Raw genomic sequence first — 12,862 nt, 5'->3', positions numbered from 1 at the left:
TCCAGTTCTCTGACGTAATTTTTTTACATATTCTGACATACCCGGATACTAGTTCTTTCATCAATTGTATCTCCTGGAAGTCTTGCTGCCAGGGTCTCAGGTTTTTCCTTTCATCTTTTCCATGTCTCAGTCTCTAGTCAGTTTATATAACTCAGCTAGTGTGTAGTTGTCATGGTTTGTTTAAAAAAAATTATCAAATGCATTATTGTTTAATATGTGTTTTTTGTAGTCCTGCAGTTTCTTGCTATAATTTAAGAGTTGGATATACGGAAACTTTTTATTTTCTGGAAGGTCATAAATCTGAGCCACTTCTTGAAACGTCACACATTCTTGTTTTTCGCTGTCAACGATATGGTCAAGATATCTGATCCCCTTTTTACCCCAATTTCTGAATGACTGTTGGTCGTTGTCTGGGGGGAACTTGTGGTTACCTTGGATTGGAAGGTATGGAAATGGAGTATGACAAGCTAAAACAAATTCTTGTTGTTCTCCATGTGGCTATAGTATCCCTTATTAGGATGTTGGATTCGAGCTTCTGGGAAATCCCACTCCACTCTAGGTGTAGTAATTCTGCTAGAGAGAATTTAACTGAGAATTGCTTTCCCAAAATCCAATCACCCACATGTCTTAGGAGGCACGCGAGGTTATAGTTTCTAATGTTGGGGATATTGATCCCTCCCATATCTTTAGTCATTTGTAATTTGGACAGCAATATTCTGTTTTTTTTCCCCTTTCCATAGAAACTTATTGATCCTCTTATTCAGCTCCCTTATGTCTTTGTGCTTAATCAATAGGGGTAGTGTTTGTAGTGGGTATAACAGTCTGGCAAAGGATATCATTTTGATAATGCAAGCCCTGCCAAATAATGACTGAGGGAATGTCATCCAAGCTTTCAATTCTTCCAGAAATTTTTTTTAATAGTGGGTTTGATATTATTATCGTACACCCTTAGCATCAGTTGAACTTGATGTATGTATTTTTTTCAACCTCCTCTACTATGTAACTATGTAACTACAGTATGTAACCTTTGCTAAGTCTGCTTCTAAATTGATTCAGAGGTATCTAATAGGGGCTTTGGAAATCTTTACTGGGACCCTTGTTTTCTTGATTGACCCATCCGGCTTTAATATGTTTAGTAATTCTGTTTTTGTGACGTTGATTTTAAAGCCGGCAAATGAGCCAAAATTTGCTATAGTCTTAAGTATTTTGTCTACTGATTTTTCTCGGTTAGACACTAACATGAGGATGTCGTCCGCGAACATAACTAACTTTAAGTTCAGTTTCCCCATATTGATCCCTTTCGAAATCATTCATTTGCCTCAGAAAGTTGGCTAGCGGTTCTAAGACCAAATTGAAAAGCAGGTGGGAGAAGGGGCACCCTTGTCTCATCCATCTCTGTAGTTGGAAGGTTTCTTTTCTAGCCTTAGGTTTATTATATAATGTTCTCAGTACCATAGTGAAGTTTCCATTAAATCCGTACTTCTCCAGAGTATAGAGGACATGATCCTAGTGAACATTATAAAACGCTTTTTCCGCGTCTATGATGTAATTGAATTACAGAGATAACTTTTCTAACATCCTTATCAGCTGACCTAACTTTTATAAAGCCTGATTGGTCTGGGTGGATAATTGAGGGCAATATATTGGCTACCCTATCTGCCAATATTTTAGTAAATATTTTGAAATCTTGATTTATCAGGGAAATGGGTCTATATGATTCAGGTGTAAGAGGATCTTTCAGATGTGGCTTTTGGGGAGTGCAGATATCACCATATGTGGAAAATATATATATATATGTATATATATATAGTGTAGTATTTTCCAAAATAAATGACAACTAGGTATTGACATAGATGGGGACTCACACTTTCCCAGTCAAGTAACAGCATTTCGTGTACAAATGTGATTTGCAATCTTCAAATTAGTAGATGGTAAATGGTCTCAGCGTGGTGTTCCTCAATGAAACAGGGATGACACTCTCAGTGTCGTAGTGAAGAACTTTGTTCCTTTTTCTGTTAACATTTTTAGGGTGGCCAGGTACGTCAGGGTAAATTTCATTTTTTGATTGTTATAAGCTGTGCAGACCAATCTAAATTCCCTTCGTTTTTGGGAAACTAGGACTGAAAAATTCTCGAATATAATCAGTCTTTTTCCACCAAATTCCGGTTGCTGGATCTCTTTAAACGCTAGGATGATATTTGCTTTATTATTGTAGTTTAGAAATCTTGCGATAATGGGTCTGGGCTTAGCATTTTGGTCCTCTTTAAGTTGTCCCATTCTGTGGACTCTTTCAACTTTAATGTGTTCCTCTTTATTCATCAGACCAATTTGTCTGGCAGCCATTTTTGGCAGAAATTTAGGAGCTCATTTTGTTTTAGAGTTTCTGGGACGCCTATGATTTTTTTTTTCTTTTTATTGTTTCTTCTAGAACAATTTTCTAGGTCATTCGTTTTCTCTTGTAGGATTTTATTTTTCTTTTGCAAGTATTGTATTGTATGTCTTTATTTATATAGCGCCAAAAGTGTACTCAGCGCTTCACAAAGAATACAGTACAGGGAGTTAAAATAATACAATAAGTGCAGCAAAATCAGACAATAGGAAAGGAAATCCCTGCCCCAAAGAGCTTACAATGTAAGAGGTATGATGGGAGACTTACAGAGACAGCAGGCGAGGAAATAAGTGCTGTGTATGGCAGTGCTTGGCCACAATGGGTGGTAGAAGTGGCTGAGTGTGGGACAGTAACCAAGCGTGCAGGCTGTTTGGATGCTTAACTTGTGGGGTGAGTTTTAAGGTTAGTCAGTATTAAATCGTTAACATGATTTACAGGGGAAGAGATGGCAGGGAGGCGTAGGTGAGATCAGGTGTGTATGTCTTTGTTCAGGCTTAGGGGAGATCCCCAGCAGTAGGAAGGAGTAGATAGAGGGTGTGAATAGAAGATTTGTGTGGGTGATTTTTATTGAGGGGTAAAGAAGTTGTTGTTCATTCACTTTTTCGTTCTAGGAGCTCAGGTCATCTTCCACCAAGCTCACCCTGTTTTCAGCTTCTTCCACTCTGGAGGCATGACAGGTAAGTTCAACCTTTATATCATTTATTGCCTGCTCCATTTTTGCAGAGTTTGCCTCAAGTTTAGGCAACAGTTCTTTGGCAACTGCCTTTGCTATTGTATCATAGTCTATATTCTGTGAGGTGAATGGAGGGTTGGATTCCTCTGACCTCTCCTCTCTCAGGTCGGATCCCCTTCCCTTACGGCCGTCTGCCATTTTGTGTCTTTTTTTCTTGTCTTCTTGGTCAATCCTCTGTTGTTTTGGGGGCATTTTTCTGTTTTCCGAGAGATATATTTCTACATAAACTGGGGAGCAATATCTTACCCACCGTACTGTGTTGTTTTTAGAGATTTTTTTTTTTTTAGCCGATATTTTAGAATTCTCCTTAGGAGCCAGCAGACCTACAAAAAGTGTCTCACTGCCCTGGCGCCATACCGGAAGTCTCCCAACACTCTTTGATAACTGGTCTCTACCTAAACACCTGTGGCTTTGTGAACAATTCCCTCCACGTGTCTACACTATGTTGATTTCAGAAATACTCAGTTGAGAATTAATTTGAAATACATTGGGTATATATTTTTCTTGGTTTCTACTTAGAGGATTTTAATTTTTATGTAGCGCACTTTCCCCCACCCTATGGAGGATATCGTGACTACGATGTGTTGGTGCATTACCTGTGGCTTACAGAAGACCTGAACCTCCACGCTGGGAGCTTGGGGTGTACCTGAGTCTTATGGTGACCGCGCCTCCACCTTCAAGGTGTCCCAACTTGGAGGGATGGACCCTTATAGGAACAATACTAATGATACACGCACACAAATATATGCTAACAACCTTTACTGAACACAATAGAGTTGGTACCCTGTAGCACACAGTAAGATACACCCCAACCTGATACCAACAGTGAGTGTCCCCAGAGTACGTTGGGTGCTAGGCACCAATTCCCTAATGTCCCTTTCCCAATGTGAAGGCACATCCAAAGTGTTGGAGATAGCGCTATCCTGTGGAGTGTTAGTGCACTTGGTTAGGTACCTGCCCGGGGCTCCACCACCCGGGTATTTCAGAATAACAAGGAGGATCCGTCTGATCCAACGTTGTCATCTGCGATGGTGTCCGCCTCCGCGTTGGGGTGAATTCTGGCATGGATAATATCACCCTACCGTCTTTACCGCATAGCTGGTCCGGTCCCAGACCACAGGCCGCAGTCACGGTGTTGCGTCTCACTGTACCTGACTATATGCAGCTACTGGGGAAAGGTCCCTGACTATTTACCTTTTACAGCCAAAAGCTACAGTGAGACGGGGCCTAGCTGGGGCCTAAGGGGGGAAATCTGGCCTAGTCCAGGGGATCACTGCTCCCTGGACACTACCTAGAGTTCTCTCTTCCCTCTTCCGACTAACTAGCCTTGTCCCAGCGTGCGAAATGTATCCTTAGCTGAGCAGGGGATTCTCACAGCCCTATTGGCTGATTCGCACCATGTGACTCACTGCCCTAGATGCTCATGGTACATGTAGTCCCCGCAGAGAGCTTCTCCCTATTGACCGCCGCTTGTGCTACCTTCTGCGCATGCGCGCTATTTGTAATGGCCGCCACACTAGGGGAAGACACTACGCATGCTTGCGCAAAGGCAAGATGGCGGCGCCCTGAGTACTTGCTCCTTTCGGAGCTCCGGTTAGCGCTCCCTACCCCGGTGGCCCCCATACTCTCCCCACAACCTCCCCAGCCTCTCCGGCATCCGCGCCACTCACAGCACTCCCATCCGCAGCAGAGATGAGCGGAGGTGAGGAGGACTTAAAGGGGGAGCCCATAGGGGGAACCTGGGCTATGTTTATTTTATTTTTAATCACCATTGAGCAGATATTTTGAATATCATTCTCTGTGATATTCTAATTTATGGTGTTCTTCCTCCTCTGTTTTACATTGATGCACTGATGGACCATACCCTTAGGCATACGTAAGTGATTTGACTACTATTAACAAATATCCAGGAACTTTCCGAAGGACAACAGGTTCCCACGGAGACCAAGGATGGCGTCTCTAAACCTGGTTGGTCGTTTCTACTACATAGGGAGATGATTCAAGACACCTGCAGCCATTCATGTGATTACCATAAGGAGATGATTCAAGACACCTACAGCTAGTCATATGATTATAATAAGGAGATGATTCAAGACACCTGCAGCTAATCATGAGATTACTGTACAATAAGGAGATGATTCCAGACACCTGCAGCCATTCATGTGATTACACTGAGGAGATGATTCAAGACACCTGACACAGATTATAGGATGCACCTGGACTATGAGTTAAATCACCTGGTCTGTTATTTATGACTATATAGAGAGGACCCTTATGGTCCAGACACATGCCACTCATTGACAAAGGCTGCTGTGACAGCCAAAACATTGAACACTTTATTTGGCTTCAATAAATTATTGCATTTATAAAATGCGTGGAGCCTCTACTCTTCCTTTCTTATGTATCCTGTACTTGGATTGCAGCGGGCCTTCCCTCATCGAGTTAGAGAGCACCGGTATTAATATCTCGGATTTATTTAGATTTTTGGTGTGCAACATTTTCCCACATACTGTAGCATTTCTAGAAGGCCCAAACTGAAAGTGAAAATGAGACCTCAGGTGGAAGTACTGATGTTTGGATCTTTCGGAACTGCTGTAGTTTGGGGGCACCTCAGATGTGGTGAAGCCATTGATGATAACAATTTATGGACTTAGAGAACATAATAAAAAACAATATTACAGTAGGTTCATGCAACTCCTCCATACGTTGACATTTATGCTAAATGTCTTTCTTAGCATCAATTTAAGTGTAGAAATGCCATGTGTTTACATAATCTTGTATTTTTTAATTAGTTAATAATAAATACAATCCTTGTTAATTTTACATAAAATTAACTAATGTATATGCTAGCTACTGTATCTACAAAGTAAATTAAAAAAAAAGGTACAGGCATACCCCGCATTAACGTACGCAATGGGACCGGAGCATGTATGTAAAGCGAAAATGTACTTAAAGTGAAGCACTACCTTTTCCCCACTTATTGATGCATGTACTGTACTGCAATCGTCATATACATGCATAATTGATGTAAATAAGGCATTTGTAACAGGCTCTATAGTCTCCCCGCTTGCGCACAGCTTCGGTACAGGTAGGGAGCCGGTATTGCTGTTCAGGACGTGCTGACAGGCGCATGCGTGAACTGCCGTTTGCCTATTGGGCGACATGTACTTACTCGCGAGTGTACTTAAAGTGAGTGTCCTTAAAGCGGGGTATGCCTGTATATGTTTTAACTCTTACATGTAAAATGGTAACAAATAAGGTTTTAACATTTATACAATTTGCTGACAAAATACAACCTAGTACAGTCAGAATGTTCCGTAAATGATATGTTATATTAGTACCATATGCAGTAGGTGAGAATTTGAAAAAGCAGTCCTTAAAAAAATAATAGCATAAAAGATAATATTTAACTTCCAGTTGGAAGAATATAAGAATTTTTAAATGAGAAGTAGTCAGATTATGGAACAAGTAAACACATAAGTTTAAACTGTTCAGCACGTAATAACATTAAAGAGGTTTAAGTGCATAAGCACATATTAAGGGGATTAAAACATTTTTGAATGTCTGAGTGCTATTCATACTGGAGTAAATCTGGATAAGGCAGAGAATTGTTTCTGCAGCCATAATGGAAGATTTATCGAAGTCACGTCATGTTTGGAAAAACTTTATATCACCTTTTAGTGTGGAGTGAAAAAAATATTTTGTTTTAATGTTATTTCTATGTATTCAGCACAGAAACATGGCATTGCCAGTCAGTGAAAAGGCCACCATTTTATAAAAGCAATATTTTCCCCTTTAATGTTCTGATATGTTTGGTTGCCAGTAGCAGACCACAGTGAAAGACTCTGTAGCCAGGTCTCCTCTTACCTTCAGGCTGCGTGAGGGGGGCGGCTGTGTGGTTGCTGCAGGCAGATTGTGCGCTTGTAAGTGGGCCTCAGGGGCTGCAGACCACATGTTGCCAGGCAACCAATAGGGCTGATAGAATCTGCTGAGGGGAGATTGGAACTTTGGGTGTGCTTGAAGTTTGAGCTGACAGTTAGGAGAGTGGCAGTTGGAGCTGAGACAAGGAAGGAGTAAGTTATATGTGCAGATGTCAGTGGCATCTTCACTAGGCCAGATACCCCCTATTATGCCGCAGCTAGGCCCCGACCCCCACATAGTTTGTGGCTGCGATAGGGACTTGCCCCTCAGATAGGTACCCTGCCCTGCTTAGCAATATTAGTGTTAAGGACACAGGAAGACGCAGCACGGTGCCTGTGGTCCAGGACACGATCGCCTGTACATTAATAAAGACATTGTTTACGGTGGTACAATCCACGAGGTACCCACCCAACGTAGAGGCAGAGGCTTTGCAGTATCAGCATCGGATCCGTGGATCCCAGCATCGTGGCATCAGCGTGCCTGGGTGTGACATCACCCGGCAGGTACCCAACGCATCAGTGCACCAACTAAAACACTATAGTGGGGTAGCGCTGTCACACACACCTTGGGTGGGGAGCGGAGCATTGGAGGCTATGGCCGTGAGTGGCCTGGTTGGTGGTATGTATATATATATATATATATATATATATATATATATCCTATGTTATTTATGGTCAGTAAAACTGTTATCTTTCATAAGTGTGTGTTGTATTGTATGCGGGTCCTGTAGCAGGGTTATTCTACATCATAGAATCCTGTACAGGTGGAGGCGCTACTGACCGAACATCGACTCAGGTATACCCCAGGTTCCCAGTAGCAGATCTCCTGTGCACCACAGGTATTGCACCATATACACACCGTAGCCACACATCTCTCAAGGGGTGGTGAAAGTGTGCTACAACTCAATTGTTGTTCTATTAAAACAAGCAATGTTAAGTCACGGGGTACATCAATGCCACAGATCCCCAAACTGTGCCCAGAGCCCTTACTGTTCACTATCACCAGAGCCTACAGGGTAGGCTCAACACTTCTATATCCCTTATGGGCTTCCTTAAAACATAGGTCAAACTAGCCAGACACAGGGCGCTAATAAACTTTGGATTTATTATTTGCAGGTAACAGAAACAGGTTTATCCAACATCCCAGTACAGTTAAAACATTAACTAGCAAATAATCACAAAAAGGGGCTAATCACTCAGCCCAAGCTGAGCCCAAAGTGCATTCCAGAAAATGAAATAATCCTCCGTTCACTTTCTATTCTTTCAGGGAACAATGGTAAAAAGTGGCTAGTAGTCTTCTGGCTGCCTAGCCCTGTGTTGTGGGAACCGTCATCTGCCAAACCTGGATTCCCCACACTGAAGAAAATCCAGAAGAAAGCCACCTCGGAGGCTGACAAATCTTGACTTTCCAGGTAGCCCATTCCTCTGGCATGGGATGAAGTCCACAGGGAAATAAAAGCACTCCGCGGGTGGTCTCTGGTTTCTGAGACTGTGTCGCAACATTCAGGTGGGTCTGTGTGTAATGATGCACTCCAGTGGTGTCTGCACATATAGACCACAGGCTCCCCGCACTGATATAATCTATGGGGGTCTCTTTCCAATGGAGCCAATGCCCCCCCTCGACATTACAGTACTCATACCGGCTCCAGCCAATGATGCACACAAAGACTGCATATTTCACGTGGCGAGTATTCTCCCCAAGAGCTCTCTATCAGCTCATGGTCCTCTGATCCGGCATGCAAACATACAAAGTTCCGCCAGTCGCATCAGACCCCATGCACCGGGTCTCCTCAGGATTCTCTGCTGAACTCATGGCAGGCAGGCAGGCAGGCAGGCAGGCAGGCAGGCAGGCATGGTATAGCATCACCAGTCCCATTCAAAATCATGGAAAAGTGCGGCCTCAGATAATCAGGTGCGTCCCTTTAAATGCTCCACCAATCAGGAGCTGGGCAGCTGAAAAGGGTCAATCAGAGGAAGAGCATGGCTACAGCCAAAAACCTGCGCATGAAGTTATCCTGGTTCACCGCATTAAAGGCCAAAATGTTTGAGTGAATTTTTTAAATAAATATAAAATATACATTCTCAAAAGCTTGCTTTTTCTCTGTGAGAAAGTTTAAACTCTACCAGTTGCTGCAAAAGTTGAAAAAATGTTGCACAAAGTCCAGCAAAATCATGCAGATATGGTAGCATTATAATATAGTTACATAGCACCACCTGGAGATTCATTCGTGGGTTGTAAATGTCCAATATTGTTACACATTTTCTAATGTGGGATCCTCACTAGTGCTAAATATGTAAAAAAAACCTTTTATATATCATTTCTAAACAGGTCCTCCAGGTATTGAGTAAGTGTTAAAAACAAAACATTTAAATATTTAGATTAGATAAATATTAGAGATGGACGGATTTTCCTCCTAAATCCGTGTCCGATGAGAACTGGCCAGTACCTTTGTGCTTCGGATTTCTGATGATCAGTCTTAAAAAAAAAACCTAATTTGGGTCTTTTTCCTATTACTGAAAATCCGTCCGACGGATTTGGAATCCGAACCTAGGAACTGAACCCGAATCCATCATATGGAATTATAATCAGGGAAGAGGAGGAGTATATAAAAAGTGGTAAATCTGAGAATCCGAACCCCATTGATGGATTTTAAAAAATCCCAGCGGGCTAAAGTGGATGAAATCGGACTTTGGATTTCAGCGGGCGGATCGGAGTTCGCCAGAAATGCCTGGGGAAAAGCTGCAGATCGGATACTGACAGGTTTGCCCACAATAGAGCAGAGCTTCTCAGCTCCAGTCTTCAAGACCCCTCAACAGTTCAGGTTTTCAGAATATCCCTGCTTCAGCACAGGTGGCTCAATCAGTGGCACAGTTGCAGACTGAGCCTCCTGAGCTGAAGCAGGGGTATCCTGAAAACCAGATCCGGTGGGGGGTGGGGGGGGGGGTCTTGAGGACTGGAGTTGAGAACCCCTGCAATATAGAGCTCCTGAAGGAAGGTTCCCTATGGGAACCCCGTCACACCACAATGATATGAATTTACAATTAAAATAGTTATATGTTAATAAAGAAGCAGTTTCCCCTATAGGATACTGTACATGTTTTATTTAAATTTCTTAATAGAGCTTTATTTCCTATACTGCACAGTATTTGACTGTTTTCACCTCTCTAGTTTTTCCTTGTTCAATTACTTTTAAACTGTGTATTTTGTTTGTAAGTACAGTAGTAAATTAAGTAAAATTAAGGCAAGACAGTTTTCTGATGTAGTCTGTATGTAAAACAGCTCGATGCTGACCGGTGGAGTAAAGAAAGTTAGAATAAACAGCAGTCTCCATGTTGTGAACAATACCCTGCATGTTCTGGGTCTTTTTAAATAAAAAAAATAAATGAAATTAAAAAAAGCTAAGAAAAAAATGTATAGCGTCTATTTGGCCTATTCACTAAGCTTCTATAAGTGAATTATTGCACTATAAGTGCACTTTTAGGGGGGCGATTCACAAAGCAGTGATAAAATCACTGGTTTTGCGTGCGACTATGGAGCCTATGCACTAAGCACCAATAAAATAAAAATCGCCGTTCTTTTTAAATTGCCATTTTTTACAGCGTTTCTATCACGGTATGCAGAAATCCCAGAATACCTATGATAGCAACATTTGCTCAACTGGCGAGTAGCCAGCAACGTGCTGATCGCCTCTCTGAAAAAAGCTCACCCTGCAATTTATTTCTGCTGCAGGGTGAATCCCTGCGCAAATATCTCGCCAGAGATAAAACATGTTTAATATAAAATGTAATACTAGTGTAGATGAGCAGGGAGTAATGGGAATGCCACCGGCATGTACTAATGTACAGTACTGTGCTGTACTGTTGTAAGGTAAGTACAGGTACAGTAAGTATAGTACAGGTAAGTATGGTACTGACAATAACCTGTGTAGCCTAGCCTCTGGCCACTACTTCTTTTCCTGGGCCCTACCAGTGTAAGTCCTGTTAGGTGCAGGCAGTGGATGGGTTAATTATTTCAGAAAGGCCTTGTGTGCTTTTGCAGCCTTAGAGACATTGATGAATTTAAGGGTGGGCATCTTGGTGTAATGCTGTGATGAGCATGCAGGATTACAGTTAAAAGAAATCATTTGAAATTTTGTAAAATATAATAAAAGTTTTCAGTCCCTTGAGACCATGTTTGTGTGTGTGATATTCCCTAGAAAGTATGAAAAGATGACCAAAAAAATGACAGTACTGTATCCCACCTCATAGAGAAATAAAAAGGTAGTGTTTTTATAAATGTAAACATTTATTAAATATTAAAAAAAATGCATTGCATAAGGTTTTGATTACAGCTCACAATTACTCTCTCCTTCTCCAGAGAGTGTCAGGATGAGGGGTGGATACTGATTGGGCCACATACTTGAGGTGATGGCCTATCAGTATCCAGCTCTGTCTTATAATGAGACAGAGTTACAGTCACACCCAAATGGTATAAATACTGTCACTCTCACAAAATTAGGTGTGTCTCTATTCTTCCCCTGTGGAGTGAGTACCATCTACCCTGGGTCTCACTAGGAGGCCTCAGGAGGAGCACCATTACCATCACCATGCCCAATTTTAAAGATATACAGTGCTGTAAGATCTGAACCTGCAATAAACACCATTGTACCATCATCAGTGTGATTCACTGTCTGAGAACCACGAAAATGTGTTAGTATGGACTCTCCTTACATCCCAGGCATGCTGACTGGAGGCGTTGTAATCACGAATAAGGTACCCTGTAAATCCTGTCCTGTTCTGTTCTCCCCAAAACACTGCAGAGCACTCAGTCCTCTTGTTGCCACACAAGTATGCACCACCGCAAATATGGAGTAGCAAGAGAAGCAGACTCCAATCTCACTTAGGGGGAGGGTGGGGTGGTACAAGGGCTGCACCTGATTAAATGTTAGCCTTCTATTAAAGGTAATTGAATGTTAACCATGTTATGTTTGCGCTTACTCTCCCCTTTATATATACTTAATTATATACAGAACTGTATGTATAGTATTTGTATTAGACATGTGTGTCTTACCTATTATTTTTTTTAAATTCATTATAGTTTACATGTACGGCAAGTTATAGTTTATTCGTTTCGTGTCGCTTTCAGTAGTGTTAACCAGTCAAGGCCTTCAATTCACTAATCCTGCAGCTATTTTTTTTCCTTTCACAGATGCAGAACTGCTGGAAGGAGGGGGGGGGGTGTCCAAGCTTATTGTACAGTACTTTGTGCATAATAACAGTCAATAGTTTGTCCTAATCCCCCCTTCTCTGAATGAGAAAATGTCTCCACGGTCATTTGCACCAGCAGAGGTGACTCAGCAAAACCCCAAGGAATTAAAAACCACAATAGCCAAAACCTACTGTAAAACATTACAGTGTATGTGTCTTTGTGTGTGAATGTCCTATTGTTAGTGTGTGGTGGTGGGGGAGGGGTAGGTGCAACTAAATTAGTCCATCTTGGTCTAATGCTGTGATGAGCCTACAGGATTAAAGTTTAAAGAAATGTTGTAAACTGTTGTTGTAAACTGTTGTAAAATACAATACAAATTATGACTCCCTTGATACTGTACCATGTGTGTGTGATATTTCCATAAACAGAATGATACTGTAAGCCAACCAAGCCTACCCAAGGTTGAAATTATTGAATAGAATCCCCCCCCCCCAAAAAAAAATTCATTAATATTTAGGGGTGGGGAGGTGGGGGGGGGGGATTCTTCCCTGCCTGCCTGACTTAATTACACAAGATGAATTAGGGGGAATAGGGAGGAGGTAGGGATGGCACTCTCGCTTCAGCTTAATGAA

General features: G+C 41.9%; 1 long non-coding RNA gene across 1 annotated transcript; it reads left to right on the top strand.

The window, feature by feature from the left end:
* The first annotated feature begins 7,178 nt into the window (after positions 1-7,178).
* Positions 7,179-12,620, top strand: LOC142487790 (uncharacterized). Its single transcript, XR_012799311.1, has 3 exons — positions 7,179-7,546; positions 8,310-8,549; positions 12,231-12,620. It is a non-coding gene; the product is annotated as an uncharacterized LOC142487790 (long non-coding RNA).
* The last annotated feature ends 242 nt before the right edge of the window (positions 12,621-12,862 follow it).

The sequence above is a fragment of the Ascaphus truei genome, chromosome 1 (genome assembly GCF_040206685.1).
Source record: "Ascaphus truei isolate aAscTru1 chromosome 1, aAscTru1.hap1, whole genome shotgun sequence".
Classification (NCBI taxonomy): Eukaryota; Metazoa; Chordata; class Amphibia; order Anura; family Ascaphidae; genus Ascaphus; species Ascaphus truei.
This window is presented reverse-complemented; position numbering and strand designations above follow the sequence as displayed.